Raw genomic sequence first — 27885 nt, forward strand, 5'->3', positions numbered from 1 at the left:
GGTGTCACTTGGGAGGAAGTATATACTGTGCCAACGCTTTCATTGAAGCTTGTTCTTGCGTAAGTGCGCGAGATAGATACGGAATGCACAAGTTGGAATTAGAGAACGTTCTTGTCCGGGTGGCATTATTAAGCAGTCGCAGATGATGGCAATTTGTTTGCTTAGCAGTGTGTGTTTAGATTGGGGTAACCAACAGTGAAGGTAGTTGTGTGTTTTCTTTGTTGCGGTGCCTTCCAAACAAATCCGTTATTTCTTCTCTTCATTGCGTTGGTCTCTTGATGTGGCACTAAATTTTGCTATGTGCTCTTCGTGACACTTCCTCTCGCTCTAGAATGCTCTAGTAAAAGTTGACGCTAAAGTTCAGCTGAAGTGTTCAAAGTTCCTTGCAGCTAACCACCGCAACATTTCTTTGTCTATGTGATCAGATGGACGCTCGTTATTTGGCATGCCTTTTATAACGCAAAACGTTTCTTTTTTTTTTTTTTTCATTTACTGAACAGTCCGGAAAAAATCGGGGACATTTGTCCCGACTGGGACAGCGCGGGCAAAGTCTTGGACAGTCCAGCGAAATTCGGGACGGCTGGTAACACTAGTTTAGGCAAGTGTATAAAAATGAAAAAAATGTAATAAAATAGAAATTTCATTGCTGGGAGCATTGTCGAGCTTCAATTGCTAACCCGTAAAGGTCTTTTTAAAAGTTAACATTGCCGCAATACAGCAGTGTCATGGAGTGAAGTGCTTGCAGTGTATTGCAGTAAAGCATACATCATGACCTACTCATGGCATACATAACGCGCGTGTGTGTGTGTGTGAAATGGAAGCGTAGCACTGCTATTAGCCCTAATGCGATGCGCCGTGCTTTGTCTCATTACTGGACATGCGTCAAACGGCATCAGCACCAACTTCAACATTTGTAAAGAGTCCATATGTTCCCCCCATAATTATTTTTTTTAGTTGTGGCAAGTAATTCACACTGCAGTAAACTTCTAGTACATCGCATGAATAATTTAAAATTGTTGCATGGCCCCCAATAAAGGAGTGAAAAATACCTGTGACAGACTCCTTGGTACTCCAGATTTTGTGCCATCAGATATGTGCTCTAAAATGAAAATGATCATTATTAGTGAAATATATACTCAGGCTAGGTATTGGAGACGATTGTGCACATTTTGCAAATTTCCTTTTAAAAGCTCATGCTTCACTTTGTCGGGCTTTCTTTAGTTATTAAGAAAAATAGCTCCCCAAGAATGATCTAAAATTCAACACACAGTTTGTCATGGGGCAAGTTGAGCTTAGCAAGAAAATGATTTATGAAAACCATTCTGTCGCATAATTAAGAGCAAGCTGGTTTCAGGAAACATGTTGACCTGAGATGATGGCACGTGTTCGCGCATCTTACAAAAGCTGCTTGTTGTTATAATGTGGCTGTAATTGGACAAATGTCTGTCATCAGGTGTGGAGATACATCGCATCTCTGATGATCAAACTTTTAAAGAATAGGTTTTCAGGGGATGCTAAAAACTTTTTTTGAAGGGGTGAGCATTAGAGAGCATTACTTTATTAAAGTCTCCAATTTCATTAGGTTAGCACTGAGGCTTGCAGGTATGTTAAATCAGCATGGTCACTTGAGTAACACTCAGAGGTCAATAATTATAGGGTGAACAGCAAGGTATGTATGAAACAGGATTATGCAAATTGCAGAAATAGACATAATGAAGTTGTCGAGAAGACATTGTTAACAGTACATTTACAGGCTTCATGCAGAATTTGCTTTCAAGCAGGGTGAATTTACTTTCGCTGATGCTTTCGATGGCATCATTGCAGTTCATAAGCACTGGTTTTATGCACTGCACGTGATGATCTTGTTTTTTTAAGGTTCATGTACTGATTAAAAAGTATAGGATCAAGAAACTTACATGCTGTCTTAAGGCATAATCAGGCTCACCATAGAGGTAAGTGGTGAGATTTTAGTTAGTTGTATGTGGGAGGTCTGTGTACATAACATCATAGTAATCTTGCAATGCTGTAGCTTTATTTGTGTAACGAGGGAAGCTTCTTTTCCTGTTAAAAATTTCTGCCAGGCAAACAAGTTCCAACAGTAGGATTTGCTCTTGAGTAAAGCAGGTGGTAAGAGTGAGCTTATTCAGAAGCCCTTCAAGAGTACCCACTAAAGGAATTAGTACCTATCGGGCAAAAATTTTAGTGCACCAAGAAGGGCAAGGGAGGACGGTGCAGGTTAACATTTCAGGAGGGCATCTTCTGGACATCATCCTTCTCTAGCCACAAGCTTGTATGGCCAATGTTTAGCAGACTCCTACTAACATAAACTAGGTATAAATGTTGCTTCTCTATTGCAAGATGACAAACCATATACCTTTTGAGAGTCTCCTCACCACAAGCTCTTACATTAGCCTAAAAATATTTTTTTCTACGGTGCCCTTTTTTGTCCTAAACAGTTGTCTGAAGCAACAATATGCACATTGTGGCAGTCTAGCTGGTGACCACAGAGATGGCTCCCGCCATCACGATGTATACTCCACTCAAAATGTAAGACACTGCAAAATCATAGTCCGGTGTGCGTGCATACGACCTTGAACATGCAAGCAGTGACCACTTCTCTTGTGTTCTATGCACTGGCGCATGCTTGTTGCACACCTGTTCAAGATTGTGACAGTGAAATTAGTTCTGGCAATGCTGTCTCAGAGGTAAGACTGTGTACACCCTTAGGAACACCATGGTGGAGCGAGCAGAGATTCATATCAAATGTAGTAATAAACTGGCAACATCATGGTGATATAAGCACACTTGCATTTATTTATTACATTTTTATTGACGCAGACATCACACAGCTAAGCCTAGTTGTGATCTCTTTTCATTATTGTCTACATAGTTTTCCCGTTGGTCACAGCACAGGAAGAAAAATTTCTCTGTGGGAGCACCATATTTTAAGCTTGCATGACTCCAATGAGGCACTGTACGAACAGATATATTGAACATGTCAATACTTTGGGTCCTATAAATGGTGAACTGGTTGTCACATTCAGCCGGTGATCCTGCAGGAGCTTTAGCATATACTCTAAGGTCATTTTGCATCAACAATGCCACATACAATAGTTTAACAATGGTTGTTAATGGGCAAGATGATGCATAGCTTCAGGGAGGTAATTAAGCTAAGGGGGAAAATTATAGATGCCTAAGCACCACTGGAAAAATGAAAAAGCACAGAAAAAGAGCATTGGTCGCAGCTGAACTACAGAAAATATTTACACTGCACCACACATTCGCATCGTCTAGAATTTTCCCTAATAATGTTATACCAACCTGCCTAGCAGCAAGTACTTCTAAGGTAATAAAGTGCAGAATGACACTTGCATAAGACAGGGAACAGGACGCGAGTTAACTGCCATCTATCTTTGTTAGTGAATTGGTAGAAAATATATAAGGAAACAGACACATGTGCAGACTGACAGTGTGCAATGTCACAGTCATCAAAAACATCACTTAACATTGCCTGCTCGAGAAATTTTCGTGGTTTTCAAAGTTTCAACAAACGTGTCACAATTAAATACACCACTTCTTTTCCAGCTTGAACTGCTTCCAACAGTTCACATCTATCAGGACTGCTGCCTGTAATCTTTGTCTGGTATTTAATCTGAACTGACATGCCCTAATACTTACACACAATCAGCCATATTTGTCTATCTACCCTTAACAGCCTGTAAGTCCACACACGCTCCACCCTTCCAATGGTCATAGTCCATACAGGTCATTATATCATTCAGTTAGCTGCCTAACTATACTTTCATTCATTCACTTCATATCTCTTGAAAATAGAGATATGTGAACCCTACAACTGCTTTGCAAAAAACAAATGAAGTACAACACTTGCTATGATGGCTTAATTAAAAAAAATATTTCACGATGATGGCCCAGAAGCTTTCTCTAGAAAACATGTGAAGCCCATATGGAGAAGTATGTGTCCCAGGGAAATTCTGCAACTGCCAAATTCAAAGGGTGTGCAAAATATTCTACGATTTCACATACCAAGTTGAATACTGTTCTATTTGATTCAGTCGCCATTATTTGTAGAACTAAACATTTTTTACTAGTTTAATAAAATTTAAAATGTTAAGTGCACTGAAATAAAGAGAAAATGTGTAAAAGTATCATAAGTTTCATCCCTGGCAGGTTATACGCATTAAACATGAGAGCTTATCTAGTGCAGCTGGCTGCTTCGCTCTAGGAAAGTGATTTTGCTACCTATACAATTGTCACTTACCCTTTCTTAACACTTCTGTAGATTTTAAGGGCTTGATGTTTTCGCCAGATACTCGATTCCTACTTTTAAGATTTCTAGGAGTCCTTATCATAGCTGCAAAGGGAGATACAGCCAGTATTTGATGTACTTGTTTTTATATTGCAATGGAAATAATACATCAACTGGGAAATAGCAATGAAACATTTTGTGTTAAATTTTATTTCAAATTCGTTTTGCTGCACTACTTGTGTACCAAACAGTGGCCGACAACCATTGGGTGTATTTCCACCATGCTCTGCCATAATGAAGCACATGCATGAAACTTGAGAGACACGAGCTCATGCATGCAGGTGCAATTATTATGTAGCCATCCCTTGAAACATCCTTGGTAATTTTAAATACTTGGCTGGGCAGATGTCTGTTAAATTATTCTCGAATGTCCAGGCTGGCTACAAAATGAACAATGCTAATAATGTTCTTGGCTTGTGCCACAAATTTTTTACCACTCATTCTTTAAAAATATTTCCTAACGCTGTTGTTGTACGACCAAACAAGAATATGTACATGCTCTTTAGCATACTGTTATTCACAAACTAAATGGCAGTTCATTAAAACTCAAGATAGTTAAACATTCATATTCCATAATTACGATCAAGCTGCAGGTGAGTTACCACAACAACCAATCTTGCACTGATGTCATTATGTTTTCATTATGAATTTAGTAATTTGCATGCTTGCTTCTTTTTCACAGAGTATGCATATTATTATACAAGACACCACAACTAACTCATTTATCAACTTCAGTATTTTATCACTTTCAATCAACCATCATATTGCAAAGTCTTGAAACAAGTCACTTTTAAGACCCACAAGTTTTCTTGTGCCCTTACAGTGCAACGAAGGCCCTGAAGTGTCAAACAGGCCAAAAGGCATTGGTAAGGCTTGTTCATAGGCATTGGACAAATCTGTTTACAAAATGTGTTAAAGGCACATGCGTGCACATGTTTTGGTTTGATTGTACGTTAACATTAAGAAAGGAAGGAGTGGTGCGACATTTCTGGCACAAGCCAAGCATGTGGTTAGCATTGCTAACTTTCACTTCACTTTATTATCTTAAAGACCCCGGTGAGGGGGTATTACATAAGGGGTAGGTTAACAAATGGAGGTTACAGAGAGTGATCTTCTGACAAACATCATGTATTTATGTTTTGCGCAAACGTTGATGAACACGTGATGGCTGCAATGTCACGGGGAAGACCATTCCAGTACACTGCTGTGCAAAGAAAAAATGAGGCAGCAAAAGTAGTAGTGCGAGCGCGTGCGCATGCGATTGAATAAGGATGGGTTGTGCGATGAGATATGCGCGTTGGTGGGATAATATAAGGTGCTTGATCGAGGGAACTGCGAAAGAACTTGTGAAACAAACAGAGGCTGGTGATGCGGTGATGCACAGAAAGATTATCAATATCAATGTCATGTTTTAGGGATGATATGCTTATTTCGTATGAATATGAAGAGTGAATGAACCTAGTGGCACGATTTTGTACAGATTCTATTTCATTTATTAGGTATATCTGGTGCGGGCTCCAGATGGCCGCTGCATATTCTAGTTTAGGTCTGATGAGATTGACTGATTGATTTGTGGGGTTTAACGTCCCAAAACCACCATTTGATTATGAGAGACGCCGTAGTGTAGGGCTCCGGAGATTTCGACCACCTGGGGTTCTTTAACGTGCACCCAAATCTGAGTACAGGTCTGATGAGCGATTTGTAAGCCAGAAGTTTTATGTCTAGTGGTGCGTGACGCAAATGACGCTTTAGGAAACCGAGGGGTCTGTTCGCGGATGATATGATGTTGTTTATGTGAGTGTTCCAGGAAAGGTCAGATGTTAAGGTGACGCCTAGGTATTTATGACTGAACTTGTTCGATAGCGAAATTAGAGATTAGGTATGAGAATGATAAAGGATTACGCTGGCGTTGAAATGAGGCGAGTTTGCATTTAGTAGGGTTAAGCTTCATTAACTAAAGATCACACCACTGTTGCACGAGATCCAGATCCTGCTGGAGTGTAGTTTGATCAGAAATGTTAGTAACTGTGCGATAGATGACACAGTCGTCGGCAAAAAAACGAATATGGGAAGATACATGATAGGAAGATCATTAATATATATTAGGAACAAGAGGGGTGCAGTACAAATCCTTGGGGGACGCCGGATGTTACTGGGAGGGAGCTAGAACGGGTATTTTTAATAGAGACGAACTGAAAGCGCTTAGTAAAAAATTGTGTGGTCCATGCAAGAATGTTGGGGTGCAGGTTCAGCTGGGAAAGTTTTAACAGTAGGTGTTTGTGCGGTACCTTATCAAAGGCTTTTGCGAAGTCGAGAAAGATTGAATCGGTCTGAAAGTGATGGTCGAGAGAAGAGTGTATATCATGAATAAATATAGCAAGTTGGGATTCACAGGATAATGATTTACGAAATCCGTGCTGGGAAGAATGAAAAAAATTGTTGGTGTCAAGAAAGTTTATGATGTGTGAATATATGATATGTTCCATGATTTTGCAGGGGACGCTTGTTAGAGAAATGGGTCAATAATTTAGGGGGGACTGTCTGTTACCTGATTTGTGGACTGGAATGACCTTTCCCTCCTTCCAGTGGTCTGGTAAAATTCCTGTTTCGAGTGACAATGAGAACATCATCGAAAAGTACACTGCAATAATTTCCTTAGTATTTTTTAACAATTTAGAGTTAATATTGTCTACGCCAGCTGATGATGAAAGATTTAATTTGTCAATGAGTGATGAAATGCCACTAACGGATAACACAACAGGGGCCATCGCTGGTAATGTCGTAGTAGGTGGCGTAAGAAACGGTACGTTGGCTTCTTTAGTGAACACTGATGAAAACGCGGTGTTAAAGATATTGGCACAGACAGTGTCGCTTACGTCTTCATTTTTATCGTTTGTAAGCGTGATGTCTCGTGTTAGTTGCAGGTTTATGATTTCCGAGAATGTTCTAGGGTCATATTTAAGAATTTTAAATAAATCATTGTGATAGAATGTCTGTTTCGCTTTTCTAATTTCAGCATAATAAGCATCTTCCGCTGCATAGTACTTGCCCCATGCCCACCCATTACCATTAAACTTCGCAGCTCGAAAGAGGTTCTTTTTTATTTTCAAGTGTTTTCAAACTTGTGGAAAACCATGGTTTATTTTTATTGGCAGTAAAGCTCACTGTGGGGATGAATTTATTAGTCAAGTCAGTTATCTTGTCTTTAAGCATTAGCCAGCTGTCATTGAGAGAACAGGAACCGAGATTGAGTTCGAAGTATGGTAGGAAATCTCGTAATCCACGATTAATTAATTCATAATTACCCTTATCATACAAGTGAACCAATTTGCAGAAAATGGAGCGTATTTTTGGGGTGAAGTTAAATATGGTATGGATGACTTTGTGATCGCTGATTTCACGTAAGTATGCAATAGATTTTAAGCTTTCGGGGCTATTTGTTAATACCAGGTCTAAAATGTTTGAGAATTCACTAGTGACGTGCGTTAGTTCGGTTACCTGTTGAATGAGGTTAAAGTTGAAGCAAACATCGACGAATTCTCTTGCTTCAGTATTTCCCGAAGTTGGTGAAACCTGATTGAGCCAATTAATGGAGGGAAAGTTAAAATCACCATAAAGCAGAACACGTGCGTTAGGGTGTTTATTAGTTAGCTGGGATAAAATTTCGTTAAGTTTGCGGGGGAAGTCTGGGTCAGTTCGAGGGGGCCTATAGCATACGCCAAGTATTATTGCTTCGGGAGGGGCACGGCATATTACCCATAATGATTCTAGTTGTGAAGATGTGTTGATTAGAGAGCATGATAGTTCTTTTTTAGTGGCGATGAGTATGCCTCCACCACGTGAATTTTTACGATCGTGACGAAAGAATATGGTATTTATCCCGCACTAACTTTATAGTTAGTGCGGGAGTTTCAGATTCATTCCAGCCTATTTTTTTAGCAATATATCTATAACATGTGGTACAAATAGTTTCTGTTAGTAATTTCACAAATGGCAACACTATTATCAGCAAATCATGACGAAATTTAGATGATAGCAAGGAAGGGGCATTGGCAGTTAAAATGAGAAATAAGCTGGGCTTAGCTGAGCACAAAGTGAGTTCAATTTCATGCGAAGCATTCAAAGTACTAAACTTTGTTCGGTAGTGCCAAGGTCCAGATGACTTAATTTTAAAGTAAATGTTTATGACTGACCTTGTCAAATGTGTTAGAAAATTCTAAAATAATTCAGTCTATGAATCACTCCATCAAGAGAATGGCACAATTTATGAGTAAATAAGTGGAGTCTAACTTTGAAGCGTAGTTTTAAATCTATACTGCGTAGTGTTGTATGAAATGTAGGGTGATATAGAGGTACTTAGCTGCTGAATAAGCTTTGTTAGAATATAATAATAGTAGTGGTATTACAACATATGTGCAAGTTAAAATGAGGAAAAATAATAATAAATTTTTAAATTCCAGAAGAAAAAAAGAAAATTAAAAAAAATTACAGCATATTCATGGAGTGATTGATTATGAGTGGGGTGAAGCGTCCGTCCATGCATACGTCTATGCGTTCGATCGCGTTCGAGAATGCAGATGACGCATGGGTAACACCAATGAGACGCATGCCAAAAGAGCCGAGCACAAGCGTCTTTAACGTGCCCGCCACTCTGCTTCGTTCATGCCCCACCAACGATCCACTACGTATGGTGACTATAAAGGAGACTGAGAGATCCGCTTGTTCTATGCATATCCAGGCACAGCCCCCCATGCAGCCAATCTGAGAGTAGGGGTACAGCGCCATCTAGTTATCTTTACCCAACTGCAGTTTTTATGTAATTCTTGAGAAAGCGCTGTCTATTATACTGTTCGGCAAATACTGCCTTTCTTTCTTTGTTTTCTTTTCTCTCGGTTATGCGTGATGCTTGTACCATATCTAAGGACACAGTGAAAGGCATCAGTACCAAAAGGACTTATTTGGTTTGCATTCTTTTATGGTTTGGGGGAAGTATGAATATTTATAGCAACTTGATTTAAAAGTGTATTTATTATGTGTTTGTGAGTGCCTGTAAGGTGTTAACTTAAAATGACAGGAAAAAATTACTTCTGACGTGTCGATGTTTATGTCACTATGAATTAATTGAAACAAAATTTTTAGTTTTACTATTTTTGCCCTACCTTGTAGTGTTAATAGACCAGCTTTCGTTTGCAACTCAGTAAGAGGATTCGTTAGATTGAATTTGTTATAAATATACCTCACTGCCTTCTTGTGCACCTCCTTTTATTCTTTGCAATTAGTTACATTGTATGTGTAAACCCCCCAATACTATTATAATCATGTTAGTAATATATTCATCATCATCATCATCATCATCATCATCATTATTATTATTATTATTATTATTATTATTATTATTATTATTATTATTATTATTATTATTATTATTATTATTATTGCATTGATAACATTGCACTTGATTTGCAGTTTACTCATTAAATCTGTATTTCACTGTTACACTGTTCAAGGCAGTATTTATAATGTCCTTACAAAGACCTACATATTTTAACTGCATTTAATGGACTCAGATGTATCAGCCAGTCTTGTGGCACACCCTACAAGACAAAAATATTTTCGTCATTTCAGGACATCCCGGGGATGTTTTGGATTTTTGAAGGAGGTATGTATTAGGGAATGACTGATGCACGGCTACCTGTTTTTCATGCAACCTTACCTAATCTCCAAAAGATCAGGTGATGGAAGTATGAGGCAAAGGAGTTAGACCTTTTCAGAGTAGCTTTATGCCTTTCTATAAATTGCAGTGCCATGTCCTCCTCTGGCAGAGAGGTGCTAGGCAATAGGAGGTAAGGGAGTGCCAGCCCGTTTAAACTTCGATGCAGCACACAGCAATATTTGGTTGTGCATATGTCCTGTGCGTTACACAAACTGTTTTTTAGTTGTTTGCACTGCTTGAAATACCCTGTGCCTTTTTGAAATGAAACTTGTACTGGCATACAATGAACTGTAAATGTTGTCAGCATTAGATGTACAAAAAAAAAAAAACCATCATGAAGGCAATGTGCCTTATCACTTATTTGCCTTGCACTACAGCTATTCTGGGATGAAGAGAATGGCCATAAGGAAGATAATAATAATAATAATAATAATAATAATAATAATAATAATAATAATAATAATAATAATAATAATAATAATAATAATAATAATAATAATTCACACCAACTGGTTTCATTATAACAAATGATTTCAGCTGATTCCATTTCCAGGCCAGCTGGTTTCATTTTCAGTCTCGAGTGGTTCATGCTGGGACCAACTGGAACATGTTGCTAATGTGTTGGCTTGTACTTAGTCCCAGCTGTATACAGCCATGGTTTCAGTTAAAGTTAACTGAAACCGTGGAGTATTTTCACCTGGAAAGGAAAGAATGTAGAAAGTGATGTATCCAAAGGCAGAAAAGAAAACAAAGAGGAAAGATAAAACAGGGAACAGAGCAAGAAAAAAAAGGCGAGCTCTCAAAGAGAAAGAGAGAAGAAAAGAGAGAAAGAAGGAGGCAGACGCATACTGAACTTCTCTCGCCCTCATTTTTGAGGGCTCCTCATTTTTTCCCTGTGTCACTTTTTTACCGTTATCTGGCTAAATTTTCGCTCCTATACACAGATCGACTGAATCGACGGCGCACTCAGATTTAGCGTACATGCTCGTTGTCACATCCTGTCCCAAAATTCTCATGCCTGTCGTGCCAGAAAACAGCTTTGCAATGAAAATCACTATCGTGCAGCTGAGGAGCTGTATCATGCACAGATCATAATGTCAGCCTGATCGCACGAAGTAACGGTAATAACTTAGTAGTACACCATGCATAACAGAAACGTTCAGTGGGCCCTTAAGCTATGTTGTCTTAACTGCAAAAGTGCAAGTTGTGCTTTGCCAGCATTTTCCTCAACTATGAGCCATACACTACAGCTGTGTTTTGTGTGAATATAAAAGAAAGTACTGCTTAAAATGTTAAGTACACTGACTATACAATTAAAAATATGGTAATCGGCATTTCTAAGAGTTACATTTTCTTGTGAAAAACTGACACATACTTATGTCAAGATTCGTGCCGAAAGTACGTCTTGCCCAAGGATATTTCTGAAAAATTCAGCATATTCCACGTAGCTCCGGAATCGACATTATGCGAAGCATGCGGAGGCATGCTTAGCGTGACCATGTTGTGATTTTTTTATAGCGGAACGTCATGAAATTATGCCAAATATACGTCCAAATGTTCCACACACAGACATACATTGAAGAATTCCAAGTGTTTATATAACCAGTTGTTTGTACTTGTGCAATGATGCAAACATGAACTTGAGCATTAGGAACACCAGAATCAATAAGCTGGTATGAAGTGCTGGTGCTAGTGAGGATGGTAGCCCTGGACGCTGCTGCATAAATCAACTTCAGTGCATGGCACCTAGCAACAATTGACGTCAACCCGATATCACAGCTGCATCATAGAAAATTGGGCGACCCTTAAGGTTCGCTTTCAAGAATTGAACACGATAATGATACCCTGGCCCTAGTGCGTACTTCAAGCACTTGGTGCATGAAATATTTTCGAACTTGGTATGCACTCACTATGTGGTCTGAAGGAAATGTGTGCAGCAAAATGTGTGCGTTTTGTTATGGCTGGCCACCTTTTAACTATGAAGTCCTTAAGATAATCACATGTTCTGATGCCTGATTACAATGCACACTTGTATAAAGAAATATTACTGTGATATTACATATTGAATTGTGAAGGCAGTATACAGGACACATGTGTTTGCAAAGCCTAACATTATTTTCACTGCATTTTCAAGCAGATGAAGTTATTTTCCTTAATTTCCAAGCAGATGTGTGGCTGTGCGGTAGAACGCCTGCTTGCCATGCAAACGGCCTGGGCTTGATCCTCCCGCAAACTGGGAAATTTTTTATTACTTATTTTATTTGCATCTTTCTTGATTTTTCCGGTTGCTCACAAGGTTCATCACTCACAATCAACGATGCCCACGAGATTTTTAAAAGTATCGCGTTAAAACTGGCATAAAAGGGTAACAATGTATGACTGATTGAATAAGCTTTTGCAGCTTATGCCAAATCACATTGGTGTGATGTTGAAATCCCTAGGTCCATTGTTAGACTACCAAATGTCATGGTTTTCACTTTTATGTCTGTTTAGGGGTACAGCAATTAACTGGCCAGGAAGTGTAAATATATCTTTATTTGGAAACATGCAGAAGTATGATAAAGTCAAGCTCCCTTTCCCTTGAGTAATTTGAGTTGTATATGTATTTTGAAATGGTGTTTGAAAATCTCAGCAGCTGTGCCATTACACCGCTTCATGGCGAAAGCTTAGTATCGAGTTCTGGAGAATTTCTGCACCTTGCCTGCTGCAGCTCAGACAATCGTTAATCTGGCTTAAAATTATATAGTATATATATTGCATTCTCACTTTCAATTTTGCTTATTATGCAATTTAACTTACCCTTCGTGAATTCATCGATATTTTTCACATAATAACAGAAATTTGCAGAACTTCATGCCTAAAAATAGTGTGACACAATCTTCACTAACATATGGCCATCAGTTTATGAGAAAAAAGTGGGACGCATGTGGCTCATCGACCCATGAAGCATCTTTGAATAAGTGGGGCAACACATGTCACATTGTCTCATAAGTGCACTAAGCAGTAATTCTGCGGCCAAATTTCTTGCCCAAAAAGGCCCAATGGAAGCAGTACAGAGGAACACTTCTAAAACTGTGGGAGAAAAATTGCAGTGAACCTTAATTTCAGATTTTCTACGCAATTCTGCGCCTCTGCCTGTGGCATTGAGTCTAGCGGCTCTGTCCCAAGGTCTTCACATACACGTACCCTTTCAGCTTGTGTCTGTCTTGTCGGTAGGTGGCGATAATATTGAAACTCGTCGAAAACAAGGAGAAAACAGCAGGCATAAATGAGTGCACGCATTCATATGAAAATAAAGAAAAAGGAGAATATTGCTTTTCATTCACATTTCACGAAGCTGTGTCTATGCATGTCTTGTCTTGTATGTGCAATGAATAAGGGCGAACATCTTAGTTGAGCCTGCATTTTTGCAAATAATTAAAATTGTGGTAATGAATCATGGCAAGCCACTTTGACATGGTGTCAATGCACGGAATGCTGTAAGTGTGTTAACAAATGCTGCATCATATTCGTGAACTCTATTCAGGTGTGACATATTTGCTTTTCTCATATATCTTGCATGATTTGATGATCTTGAAAATTTGTGTTCTCTTTGGCTTCCTGGCTGTATGAAGCAGCAATTTTGCCATATTTTTCCTTTGGCACGAAATTTTAGCAACAGTGTCTTAGCCACAGCTTTTGGTCTCATTGCCTCTCCTCATAATAATAAAAAATATCAAAGAATGTGCTGTTTTGTGGCATCCATCAAACATGAAAAAACAGTTATGCATGTATGCTATGTTGTTAGGATATGCAAGGAACTCCTTCATTTTTCATTCAAGTGCACTTCCACAATGATTTTAGGCAGATATAATTTTTGCAATTTAGAAAGAAAATCTATAGTTGCATGCTAAAATTCTTTAAAAAATCTGAACAGAAGAATACCATAAATTTGAAACTTTAGCTACCTGGTACGCAATATGACACCGGCTGAAAAAAAAATATTAACAGAATAAAAGATTTTAAACTCAACGTATCACTGATACCATGCATTGTAAATGTGCAATATATAGTTTCTCAGTTTCCTTAATGTTTCTGGTACACCACAACTGGAAGGCATTGTGCTGATGGCAACGTAAAGTGGCAGAGAAAGTTTTACTGAGGCATTCATCCTATTAACCATCAAAAGGTTAAGAAATTGATGCTCAGCAGTGGAGCTTCCTCCACAGCAACAAACAACCTGCATTGAACCACAGTGCATGCACACACCATCTCTCCAGCACTTTGCTCATGCACTCTGTCATGGCAGAATTTGGTACCAATGCAGTGAACAGCTGTAGGCCACTGTTTTCAACATGTGTTGCATATAAGACTCCATCAGCAACAACGGTTGGTGAAAACTGTTTCATTGCCTTTTTTGTGTTGCCAATGCGTGATTAGACATTCTGAATTACGAGCTTTCCAGTGACATAAAAGAAATGTACATTAAAAAAATTGATTGGCCGTAGGAAATAATCAGGCCCTCGAAATCCACAGAACCGTTAAGAAAGGGTCAGTATTCATTGGTACAAGCCTGGAGCTGAGTAGCCAGCTGCGCTACACAACTTCTCAAGTCTTTTTTCTTTTAATGTGCCAGGGCGGATGCTGTGTATCATACTGTTGCACAAGTTTTCTTTTACTTTGGTGTACTTAACATTTTAAAACATTAGTAAACTTTTAAAACATATACAGTTTTGCAAATCATGACTGTTGAATCGAACACAACAAAATTAAATTTGGAGTGTTAAATCACTTAATATTTCTAGAGATCGAATCACACTTGTCTAAAACACCCAGCCGACCGTGGCATTCTGCAAAAATATGTTAATGCCGACGCCGTATGAATATCTAACATGGCATACGGCGTGCTAGGCCTTTGTGCGATAATTTAAGCGTGAACAGAAGCATGGAGCTAAGGTGACGTAGAAGCCGTCACTAACAAGAGCCATGCGCTCCGCTGCTCTGGACAAGTGTGATTCCACCTGTACAGCTGCAGTGTTGGAATTTTTTTGGTGCATGAAATTCTCCATGTTCACTTTACATCTGGTCTATTATATAAAAACATGGAAATAAAAAGAATAACAAATAAAACCTTCTAGGTATGAGTGAGAATAGAAGCCAAGCTGCTTGTGTGGCAAGCAGGCATTCTACCACAAAGCCACGTGCCTGCTCAAAAATAATTTTCATGCTTTACAAATACACGCGTCTAGTATACACGCTTCACAATACAATATGTAATATCGCAGTATTTCATGGTACAAATGTGCACTGCCACTGGCCATCAGAACGTGTGATTATCATAATGACTTCGTTGTTTAAAGCAGCCACGAAAAACAAAAGGCACAAATGCTACTGGAGTATTCTCTTAGGACCATGTACTGGGTGCATATCAAGTTTAAAAACATTTCATGCACATAGTTGCTCATGGTTCAAAGCATACTACACAGTACCTGTATTGCGTGGTCTATCCTGTGTCCCATCTCTGCGCTCTTCGAAGTAACTATGTGTACGTATCAACAAGCTCGCTTAGCCACCATTTAGAAATCCATTACGCAGACTGCAACTATATGCGAAACCCTTACTAGCACAAGCCACTTTAAACATTGATTACGTAGTAATAATCTGCAGTATGAACTTTTCAAGTAATGTTACCCTGCAAAAAGTATGCACTAGGTGGTTGGAGTATGCACTAGGGATAGGATATCACTGTTGTGTTCTACTCAAACCTTGAGGGTCCCCTAATTTTTTTCACCAAACAATTGTAAGATTCATAGATAGTAATGTTCCACAAGCATGGTATTGTAAATAATCACCCTTTTGGCCTATACTGGAAGAGTGGAGGGGGTGTTGTTAGGAGTGAATTTACAGGCTGTTAAGAGTGTATGGAAAATTTGACAGATTGTTGTGTAAGTATGCAAGCATTAGGGCATGTCAGTTCATATTAAATACCTGAAAAAGATCACAGGCAGGGGTCCTGATAGGACTCTTGAAAGCATTTCATCCTAGGAAAGAAGTGATGTGTCATTGACACATCTGTTGAAACTTGGAAGGTCAGAAAAGTATTTGAAGCGTAGGTATGTGACGTTTCTTGACAATACATGACTGTGACATTGCACACTTCCATACTGCACATATGTCTGTTTCCTAACATACTTGCTAGCAAAGCCATAACAGGGTGTTTATCAATTAAAATTTTTTCAAATTTAGTGATTTTTCCAGGTTTTTCACATAGATTAAAAGCAAACTCCAAGACCATAATGTCTTCTTGGAAAATGTGCAGTGGAAAGAACACTTTAGCAGTAAAAAAATAAAATAAGAGGCACTCATATAAAACAAATGAACACATTTTACACACTCACTCATAATGTTGTGAGTGTATGTGGTAAATATGAAAAAATGTGTGTATCTGGTCAAAACAAAACTTGCGACCCAGGCACTGAGGAAGTTGGCTGTTTGGTTTTTGTAACAACCAGAACACAACCACACAAATAAAATCAACTGCAGCTGCAAGCTTGAAGGAGCCTGCGATAGTCCAACAGTGCAGCCAATGCTGCTAGGAAACGTAAAGGTGGCGCTATCTCATGGCATTCGTATAAAACAAGGATGCAACAGCCCGGCCAGTTGGCTTACTGGAGCACATTCTAGTTCATTATAATGGCTATAGCCTGCAGGCCATTTAGGATTGGATTAGATTACCTTGATCTAGACTGCTGTATTTACTAATGATTTGCATCCCCGTCTCATTTGTACATGTCTAAAATATACTTTTCAGCAAAAAGGAGTACTTACGTATTTTATGCGACCTTGTCTTGACAACGACTAACAACAATGTCGCGACAACGAAACTGTACAGCAAAATTTACTTTATCCTTTCTTTCACTCTCTTTTTTTTTTACACAATGCACACATGCTTGTTGGTGTTTTATTTCTCTGGGTTCTGACATGTGAAGCACAATGAAAGTACTCAGACACCTGCAAAAAAAGCTGCGGTAGCGTTTGAAGCGCTGATGTTTGAATATGGGGTGGAAAAAAGGAATCTGTCAGACCGCAACTGCTTCCCCGATTCCATAGGTAAATAAAAGATGCAGAATCGTGAGTTAGGCAAATTAGTGAGTGTTCACCGTAGAATATTTTACAAAGGAACGGGTTACAAGCAGTCAGAGAGGGTCACAGCGCTGATTTCACAACTGAAATTTATTTGGAAAAGAAAAGAACATATATAGAAAATATTGACTCATCAAAACTATGCCCATGTACACATTTGTTACAACACAGAATGATTCATGTCTTCTCTAAGACCTTATGTTCTTCATCTAGACGAGTGTTACATGAAATACTTATGCACTTGTTGTTAGATCTAATGAAAATGCTTCGACTACTTCACACATGCGCTAATCAACATGTCAATATTTGATATTTGTTTTCTACAAGTGGGGCACACACAGGGCTGGGTAGTATCGCAATAGTATTTAAGAGATACTTTTGAGTGTCTGTATTGCTGTATCGAGGCACTTTTAAAAAATGTATTTGTATCTCAGTAGTGAAATACTTTCACGGTGTATCGCATGTATCGCGATACTATCCAGGACACGGGTATCTTGTTACTTTTTTTTTTTCGTGAATGAGCTGAGACGTGTTGACAATGGGGAAAAAAATTTCTGCTGTGACCTTTGCAGTCCACGGCAAAATATGCACCCACCATTTCTACATTTCTGCTGAGGGCGAAACTGACTCCTACCTTCTTGAAAGCGAGCTAGTTGCTTTGCTACCCGCATCCCATGATGTGTTTGAATGATGGCCTGCTTCAGCGTGACAACAATGTTATACTGCTATATTAAATTCCAGCACAGATATTTTCATTGTGAGGAGTATTGTATACTCCTCACAATGGGCGCCATTTTTTAAATGTATTTCCTCATGCCAATTGAACGAGTAGTGTTTGTTTTTCTCGTTTTTTTTTTTTCACTTTTCTTTTGCAGCGCCCATTTGAAAAACTGGAGCTTATTGCGGAAGCCACAAACCACCCAAAGAGAATTTGGTGCCATGTGCCATCTACGATACTTCTTTCTGCAGAGCATTTCTGAAAAACGCCAGCATGGCCAAACAGCGATTCGAAAGAGGTCTTTTTGAGTTTCCTTTCGCATTACTTGTTTTGTCCGTTCTTAATTCTTTCTGCCTTTTCTAAGATGTTTCTAGAAAACACTAAACCTTCAACTGGAAGTTCGTTTGTTTATGGTTCCAGCACTTCGCTTGAACTATGCTCCTTCTAGCATAACTAATAGTGTTGCTGTTGAGTTCCGGATTTCAGTGTACAATGCGTGTGACTGATGCTCTCATATGGCATAGTTTTTTATTGCAACTGATATCTGTAAATATGTGGTTATTAACAATTATGTGCAGTGTAAGCATCCTTTGTGATGCCTTAATGACACTCGGAGAATGGGGAAAATATAATAAATCAATTTCATTTGCAAGTTTCAATGTGCTGCACATAACAAATGTTTGTATGGAGTATAACTATCCCCAACATAGACAAAAGTATTTTAGTATATGTATTCTGGAATACTTTTTTGTCTTTTTGCAAACGTATCTCTGAAATATCCTGTCACATGAATTACAAATTTATCTCAGAATCTGTATTTTATGCTTCCAAACCACGCATTTCGATATCTGCATTCCAGAATACTTTTTCGGGCATCTCTGCCCAGCCCTGAGCACACATCCACATGGCCTACAACGAGCTGCCAAATTAGACGTGATTTTAGCATCTGATAGCATCAGCCTATGCTCTCTTAAGCACGCGTTTATGTAATGCCCCATTTCACTTAAATATTCGCAGCTGCAAGACAGTGGAATCCCATAAACCACGCCAGTAGTGCAAGGAGCATATCTGTGGACATGACTGGAGACACATTTGTTCCCTTTCCCTGCCTGCTGACACAATGCTCTATCCACCAAAGTACACACATTATGCACTTTATTACGTGCTGAGAATGACATGTTTATGCAATAACGAGCACCAACATTTTTCAAACCATGTGCTATCCTGTGTATGTATGGGATAACTGCCTGCCTCTTTTTCTTGCTAATTTGTAGTGCACTAGAATCACAATGATAAAACTTCTCGATCTTTGAAATAAGTTTTTCCGACAAGAAGCAAATCACGTCACTCGGAAAGCCAGAATTTGCAAGGCGAGCAAGTTGTGCATCAAATGCATGCGCCATAAGGTGCTCGCGTAACTTCTGAAGAGCGGCACCCAGCACAGTTGACGCAATGGCTCCCTGTATGGTTTTGAGTGGCCAGAATTAAAATTTAGAATTGGCTTTATGAATCTAGGTTGGTATTGCTATATATGTGATCTTTGATGAAAGCCTGTCTTAAATCGAGAAACTGTAGCTCGTCAATTTTTTTAAACTCCAAAGTGAAACGCTGACATTTCGTTTTCCTTAACATCTTTCTTTATATTAGCAACCAGTAAAGAGCGATTGTTAATGTCCAGTAGAACTAAGAAGTCATGGACATATCAAACAGCATGTGATGATAACCAATTCAAATGCTTTTGCAGCTGCCCGTCTACATACCCAAGAAAAATATAACTAATTACAGGTATATTCATGATTCAATGCAGATACCACATTTTTGGACAAAATTATTTCCCTACCAAGACACAACGGTAGAATTTAGGTGCCCTGCATGAGCTCTAAAAACGACGCAATAGAGATGCCACACTGGCACTGAAACAACAACTCATCATTATCTTCTCTCATGCACTGCTTTATACACTTCAAATCTTCACATTGGGGCAAACAATAATATAAATCTTTTACGTCTATACCGAATGCATTACGGCACAAAGAAGGTTGTTCACTTGAACAAGATAAGATGATAGATTCTGAGTTAGAAATTCTTAGCGGATCACAAGTCTTCAAACGCTCTGAATTTCTTTGAATATACTTTGAAACATTTATTTACCAAGTGTCTTTTTCTGAAACAACAGCTCTCAGTGGCAACATGAATCTTCACTGAAATAAAAACTGATAGTTTTTGCCTTTTTGCTTTTTTCACACTTGCCGCTACATGTTCCTGATTAAGCGTTAGTAACAGGGCATAAAGTTATTCGTTCAGTCACCCGCTTTGTGCATCAATACTTTTTTTTATTAATATATACCCTAAAGGCCCATTCAGGCATTACGCAGGGGGTTTTAGTTATACAATAAATTTGCAAATCAGAACATTGCTATTATAAAATTAAAGTGGTAAACAATGTAAAATACAGTTCCATAGACAAAGATGCAAAAGGAAAAAAAAATTGTGGCAGGAATGAAAACTCAATAATAGAGACACAGCTATAGTGCAAAAAAATATATATACAGAAAATTGCCATGAAAAAAATTGCCCCCTATCTGCATATCTGAACAAAAATGTCGTCGAAAGACTATTGTATTTCGCCTGAAAAGAGTGAATAGACAGAAATATTTATTTGATGTTTAGCACGAGAAAACTGGTGAATGGGATCCTGGAGGTGTTGCGTGAGACATGAGTGCCATCTGGCGGTAATTTCAGAAAACGAAAGGATGGCCTTTGTTATAGCGAGCACGCAGCACGCAGCATGCGTGCAATCTTGGAGGCCATATTTTGTAAATTTCAAGACAGGGAGCAGCACAGTATCGTCTTAGCAAAGCGTAGGAGACTCGCCTTTCCATGCGAAGCGTCGCATTGTCAGCTGCAGTGCTTAGAATTTCTTATTTATACCTTTTCTAGTATAAATAAACACAGTGCACAATATCGACGTGTTAATATTGTGCCTCAAATATGCTCAATATTTGCTTTTTATTGACAATCGTACAAGTATGAACGCAGAAACTTGAGCAATACTGATGGATGCTGTGGATGTGGTCGTACTTGAGCCTTTTTGCTGACAGACCAAAATTTTTGCATTGGAGTATCCCAAGCAAGACTATCATCTTTAAGGATAAAATATATTTACAATGAAAGAAGAGTAAAAATAAGCACATACATGCACTTACAAACTCACACAGATAGGTAAGTCATATGTCCAAGAAAATATCGAATTGGTTTACAAAGGTGGCACGATCAATGAATCAAGCGATGTCGCTTGGCAGTGTGTTCCAGTGATGTGTGCTTCGAAGTAATGGTGAGTGTTGATACATAATTGTGCGTGCCAAAAAAGGGTGTATTTTGAATTGGTGATCAATATGTTTCAAAATATTATGAGGTGTGTTTGTACAAGCTTCATGAAGGCACATTTACTATGATAAAATGTACAAAAATGCAACAACAGTGACGACAGTCTGCGTTTTTCAAGAAGGGGTAATGAAAGTGAGTGTGTAATATCTGTAGTGCTGCAGTTGCGAGAATACCACTTAGTGATAAATCCTTCTGCTTCATTTTATTTTAATTCTAGTTAATCAATGAGATATGACTGATGTGGGTTCTAGATGATGGATGCATATTCTATCTTCGAACGGACAAGTGTAGTGTATGCTAGCATTTTAGAGGTATAGTTCACCAAGTAAAAGTTTCTTTGAATAAATCCAAGTGCTTTTGACCCCTCACTAGTTATGATATCGATGCGCTTATTCTAAGGCAGGTCAGAAGATAAATGAATTCCAAGATACTTAAATAGGGATACTTTTTCAATGGGGAGAGCTTGAATTTCATGTTGACTCATTTCTGTTTTATGTGCTCTTGTAAACGTCATGGCCTTCGTTTTGGAAGTGTTAATTTGCCATGGTGACACCAAAATGCGAGTTTATTAGGGTCCAACTATAATGGCTCGTTAGCTTGGGTACTGTCAATTTTTCTATAAATGATGTAGTTGTATGTAAATAATTTGATAGTAGATGACAAACCATGTCCAATGTCGTTGATGTAAATAAGAAACAAAACTGGTCCCACGATTGATCCCTGGGGAACACCAGACTTTGCATGTGAAAGTGAAGATGCATGTCCATCCACATAAATTGATTGGCTGCAGTTGCTCAGAAAATGATTTATTCAGCTTTTTTCCAAACCAGTGGCTACCTTATCATTATACATAGAGCCATCTAGAGTTGAAAAGAAGCCTTCCTTGTCAGCAACCAAAACATGCAACTTAGCTTCCAGATGGGTCTCAGACAGCATGAACACCGTTGTGAGGACTGACCAGGCTATGTACAACAAAGGCAAGCTGAAAAAGCCAGTAGGCTTTTTTTGTGAAGCTAAGTTGCGTTTTTTGGTTACCTTCAAGCTACCTTCATTTGCGTACTCTTCTATGAACATAATGATAAAAAACAGTCATGGATTTAATAACACCATCTCAAGGAAATGAAATGAGAAGCGAGTGTGCTACTCTTGAAATATCTGCAATAAGTGCATAGTGGAGGACGTTTGCAGCTGCATCGCCAATAATAATAATAATAGCAGTAATATTATACAAGGCAAGACATAGCCCAGCTCTTGTGATGGCAGTTCTAACATAAGCACCAAACTAAAAAGCCTTCAAGCCAAGCCAAATTTGTGGCCACGACAAATATGCACAAATTTACCGATGTGAGAAATGCTGTGCTTGGAAAGTCAGATATGATATGTGATATGTTGAAGAAACATACATCAAAATAGTGCATGTACCAACATGGAAGCTAAGGAATGCTTTAGTCAATAGGAAGAATAAGCTGCCGAGCGAACTTTCTGTAGTCTTCTTTACACTGTAATCTGCCACGAGTGTAACAACATGTCAGTCTATGAGACCAGTGATTTCAATGAAAGAGTTAAACAACACAACAGTTCAAAATGAAGTCACCAAATAATGGGTGGCCTTGGATGCCCTCGCTGAACATGCGGAATATACAGGCTTTCAAATTGACTGGTCAAGCAACCGTATTCTGGTCGAAGAAAACAAGCTTGCATCATGCCAGTACCTGGAATCCCTGCAAATTCACACAGCTGCACATATACTCAGTAAGATTTATGGAACGCTGACGATATACTTATGATGCTTACATCACGCACCTAGTCATACTTAAATACGATGTACCTTTCTTATGGCTGTCATTCAGAACAATATCAGGTGCCCAAACATCAGTAAACTGTGTTATTTTGGTCGGTGTATCCTTTTGTTTGTACACTAAGAAGAAACAGTTATGCATTGCCTTTTTTTAGGCCTCTTCTAGCTGTTCACTATAGTTGCAGTTGAAGGAGTGACTTTTTGAGTATTGATCAAGGCTAATGCTTATTTTTGTGATGGTGGCACAGACTGCCGCCAGTTTCCATGAATTAGCCAGGTTTTACCAAAGTTCCTACAGTTTTCCAGCAAGGCCCCAATTCCCCGACTTTCCCAGGTTGGTAGACACCCTGCACAAACAAAGATAGATGGCAGTTAACTCGCGTCCTGTTCCCTGTCTTATGCAAGTGTCATTCTGCACTTTATTACCTTAGAAGTACTTGCTGCTAGGCAGGTTGGTATAACATTATTAGGGAAAATTCTAGACGATGCGAGTGTGTGGTGCAGTGTAAATATTTTCTGTAGTTCAGCTGCGACCGATGCTCTTTTTTTGTGCTTTTTCATTTTTCCAGTGGTGCTTAGGCATCTATAATTTTCCCCCTTAGCTTAATTACCTCCCTGAAGCTATGCATCATCTTGCCCATTAACAACCATTGTTAAACTATTGTATGTGGCATTGTTGATGCAAAATGACCTTAGAGTATATGCTAAAGCTCCTGCAGGATCACCCGCTGAATGTGACAACTAGTTCACCATTTAGAGGACCCGAAGTATTGACATTTTCAATATATCTGTTCGTACAGTGCTTCATTGGAGTCATGCAAGCTTAAAATATGGTGCTCCCACAGAGAAATTTTTCTTCCTGTGCTGTGACCAATGGGAAAACTATGTAGACAATAATGAAAAGAGATCACAACTAGGCTTAGCTGTGTGATGGCTGCCTCAATAAAAATGTAATAAATTAATGCAAGTGTGCTTATATCACCATGGTGTTGCCAGTTTATTACTACATTTGATATGAATCTCTGCTCGCTCCACCATGGTGTTCCTAAGGGTGCACACAGTCTTAACTCTGAGACAGCATTGCCAGAACTAGTTTCACTGTCACAATCTTGAACAGGTGTGCAACAAGCATGCGCCAGTGCAGAGAACACAAGAGAAGTGGTCACTGCTTGCATGTTCAAGGTCGTATGCACGCACACCGGACTATGATTTTGCAGTGTCTTACATTTTGAGTGGAGTATACATCATGATGACAGGAACCATCTCTGTGGTCACCAGCTAGACTGTCACAATGTGCATATTGTTGCTTCAGACAACTGTTTACGACAAAAAAAGGGCACCGTAGAAAAAAATATTTTTAGGCTAATGTAAGGGCTTGTGGTGAGGAGACTCTCAAAAGGTATATGGTGTGTCATCTTGCAATAGAGAAGCAAAATTTATACCTAGTTTATGTTAGTAGGAGTCTGCTAAACATTGCCCATACAAGCTTGTGGCTAGAGAAGGATGATGTCCAGAAGATGCCCTCCTGAAATGTTAACCTGCACCATCCTCCCTTGCCCTTCTTGGTGCACTGGAATTTTTGCCCTATAGGTACTAATTCCTTTAGTGGGTACTCTTGAAGGGCTTCTGAATAAGCTCACTCTTACCACCTGCTTTACCCAAGGGCAAATCCTACTGTTCGAACTTGTTTGCTTGGCAGAAATTTTTAACAGGAAAAGAAGCTTCACTCTTTACACAAATAAAGCTACAGCATTGCAAGATTACTATGATGTTATATACACAGACCTCCCACATACAACTAACTAAAATGTCACCAATTACCTCTATGGTGAGCCTGATTATGCCTTAAGACAGCATGTAAGTTTCTTGATCCTATACTTTTTATTCAGTACATGAACCTTGAAAAAACAAGATCGTCACGTGCAGTGCATAAAACCAGTGCTTATGAAGTGCAATGATGCCATCGGAAGCATCAGCAAAAGTAAATTCACCCTGCTGAAAAGCAAATTGTGCGTGAAGCCTGTAAATGTACTGTTAAAGTCTTGTCGACAACTTCATTACTTCTACTTCTGCAATTTTCATAATCCTGTCTCTTCATACCTTGCTGTCAACCCAAAAATTATTGACCTATGAGGTGTTACTCATATGACCATGCTCATTTAACATACCTGCAAGCCTCAGAGCTAACATAATAAAATTGAAGACTTTAATAAATTAATGCTCTCTGCTACTCACCCCTTCAAAAAAAAATTTTTAGCATCCCCTTCAAACCTGTTTTTTTAAAGACTCAACAGGCACAGTGACATGACTCATGAAAGGCATATCCGGAGCTTGTGGTGCAACTAAAATCTTTTTGGAGCAGCATAAAAGCTGCCTGAAGCTTTTAAGCTAGAGCTATTGCACCACATGTTACAGGGAACTAGTTCATGAACATATGCATGCATGTTCACTTGGACTTCTGCTCAACATAAACGTAGGCTTTTTGATTTTTTGCAGACATCCCCAATTTATATAAAGCTACCTAGCACTTTCCGGGAATTCACATGGCATTTGTAAATGACTCTGGCTTTCAACGATAGTTTAGCTACAATATTGAATCACGGACTGGTAAGACTATTTATGCATTGTATTTACTTTCCAAAAAAAAAGAGTCTGATTATAATAATGCTTTTATTAGTACAACCTAATCGTTCAATCTGGGGAGAAGTGGTTGCTGTCATCGTTTATGTACAGAATTGTTAGGTTCCTGATTAATGAGCACTTCATAAAAAAAGGGTTTTGTAACTGGTCCTTACTGCCAATTATTTATTATGGCTCGACAAAATTTAGAGTTATGGGGGAGTAAGTAGTTACACTTGGCAGAGTGTTTGACATGTACAGTCGTCGAGGTCGAGAAGCCCAGCCGAGACATACGGAAATAGTGGAACACCATGGTTTCTAGGAGAAGTAAAAGTGATTGTACAGCATGCGGTACTGCTGATAAAATTTGCCCACTGTATGGACTTAAAACTTAACCACCTTGTATAAAATCTTTTGAAAGTAAACTGTAACAAATAGGACCACAAATAAAAAAAAATAACTAAGTGGTCAGTTCTATATGCAGGTACTAAATTACTGTATTTTAATATAGTGAAGCAAGACTGTTGTCCAAGCACAACTAGCTCATTATTACTTTTATCTGACAGTAACCACAACAGTTAGAAACTATTTGGCTGAAGTCACGTGGTAACTTTTGTAGTATAAGCGGGTTCAGATTGTTAAGAAAGTTGGTGCCCAGCAACGTTTTCAACTACATTGCACGTTCATGTTTACTGTGATAACATCTTCAAATCGCAGGGGTAACGTATGGATTTCAAGCGTATGCCATATACTTGCTCCCTGAGAGAACACAACAACGAAGAGTGCACGCATGCTTGACACAAATAATGAAATTTATGAAAAAGATGTAGCAGGTTTTGTCTCTTGGTGCAGATCCCTGCAAGCACTTACCTAATTCTCACCCCATTTTGCCAACAAGCAGCCCATGTAAAACGTTCGAACATGCGCAATTATGTCGGGTCATAACCAGTTTCCTCTAACCACCTTGCACTTAGTTCTGGCACGACATACGTTTCAAAGATCTATTTCTTGCAAACTGTGTAATTGTAGACCATTCTTCAACAGTTACTTTGTGCTTACTCGATAGGAAAACATGAGCTACAAATTTTCTAAGTTTCTAAAATATGAATGGTAATTGAATTGTGAATGGTAATCTACACCCAGCCTTAGCATACATTTCCTTTATAATCATTTTCAATTTGAGGCATGGCACAAATTTTGAAGTACGACTGAAGCCTCTAATATGCATGTTTCGTTTATTTGAACGTGCCATTTAACAATCTTGAATTAATCCTGCAATGAACTAACATCTGAATGCCTTGCGAATTGCCTGCCACAAAATATATTTTACTAGGTAAATTGTTCTGTGCTCGTTACACAAGCTGAAGATGATGACAATACTGACTGCCGCATCGTCACTGATGAGGCAGAGGATAGCGCGTGTACAATTTAGGTGCACACACGAGACCCAATGTCAGTGCTACATTTCCAATTTAAACACGAGCGCGCGCAATATGTATGCTTTACCGCAATACACAGCGTGCACTTCACCGCAAGGCACGACTGCCTTGCGGCACTGTTTAATTTTAAGAAGACGCTTAAGGTGGCAATTTTGAGCGAATATTTATAGTGCTCCCAGCATATCTTCAACTTTATGTCTTTTTTTTTTGTATACACTCACAAGAAAAGACATAGCTTAGAAAACCGATTATCGTAATCGGCGACAACATATTTAAGCCACTTAGAAAATAACGTCGTGTGAACGACTGGTAATATTCCATCGCTTCCAACTTGTGCATTTCGTATCTGTCTCACGCAGTTACGCAAGAAGAAGCTTCAATGAAAGTTTTGGCGCAAGCATACCCTTCACCGAAGCGACACATCGATCCTGCTACACACGTACTTACCAGGCATACACGTACGGCATACATCCACAAATAGCATAACACACGGTGTTCATGATCGGGCAAGTCGTTACCACATTGCTTATAGACAGTATTACAGAACGAGACCACGTATCCATGCGCAGAGGCGGTTCTCGCGAATGCATAATGCTCCCGGCCAAGCAAAGACCACGGATAAATAACCACCGCACGGTAAAGATCCTCACAAGTTAGCGAGGAACTTTAGACCTTTCGTTCCCACCACCTAAACGTCCCCAAAAAAATGTCCAACACGACGATTTTGTCGCCGTCTATTCATACGTTTTCAGCCAAGTCAAG

General features: G+C 38.9%; 3 long non-coding RNA genes across 3 annotated transcripts; 1 reads left to right on the forward strand and 2 right to left on the reverse strand.

Moving 5' to 3' along the window:
* Positions 1-792: 792 nt before the first annotated feature.
* LOC142796271 (uncharacterized) lies at positions 793-8289 on the reverse strand. The gene is made up of 3 exons (XR_012893682.1): positions 7826-8289; positions 6876-6929; positions 793-1099 (listed from the first exon to the last, which is right to left on the reverse strand). It is a non-coding gene; the product is annotated as an uncharacterized LOC142796271 (long non-coding RNA).
* Positions 1819-19093, forward strand: LOC142796269 (uncharacterized). The gene is made up of 4 exons (XR_012893680.1): positions 1819-1952; positions 9953-9986; positions 18038-18178; positions 18898-19093. It is a non-coding gene; the product is annotated as an uncharacterized LOC142796269 (long non-coding RNA).
* LOC142796270 (uncharacterized) lies at positions 17234-27845 on the reverse strand. Its single transcript, XR_012893681.1, has 2 exons — positions 27571-27845; positions 17234-23412 (listed from the first exon to the last, which is right to left on the reverse strand). It is a non-coding gene; the product is annotated as an uncharacterized LOC142796270 (long non-coding RNA).
* Between the last annotated feature and the right edge of the window lie 40 nt (positions 27846-27885).

This window comes from Rhipicephalus microplus, chromosome 2 (genome assembly GCF_043290135.1).
Source record: "Rhipicephalus microplus isolate Deutch F79 chromosome 2, USDA_Rmic, whole genome shotgun sequence".
NCBI classification, from domain to species: domain Eukaryota; kingdom Metazoa; phylum Arthropoda; class Arachnida; order Ixodida; family Ixodidae; genus Rhipicephalus; species Rhipicephalus microplus.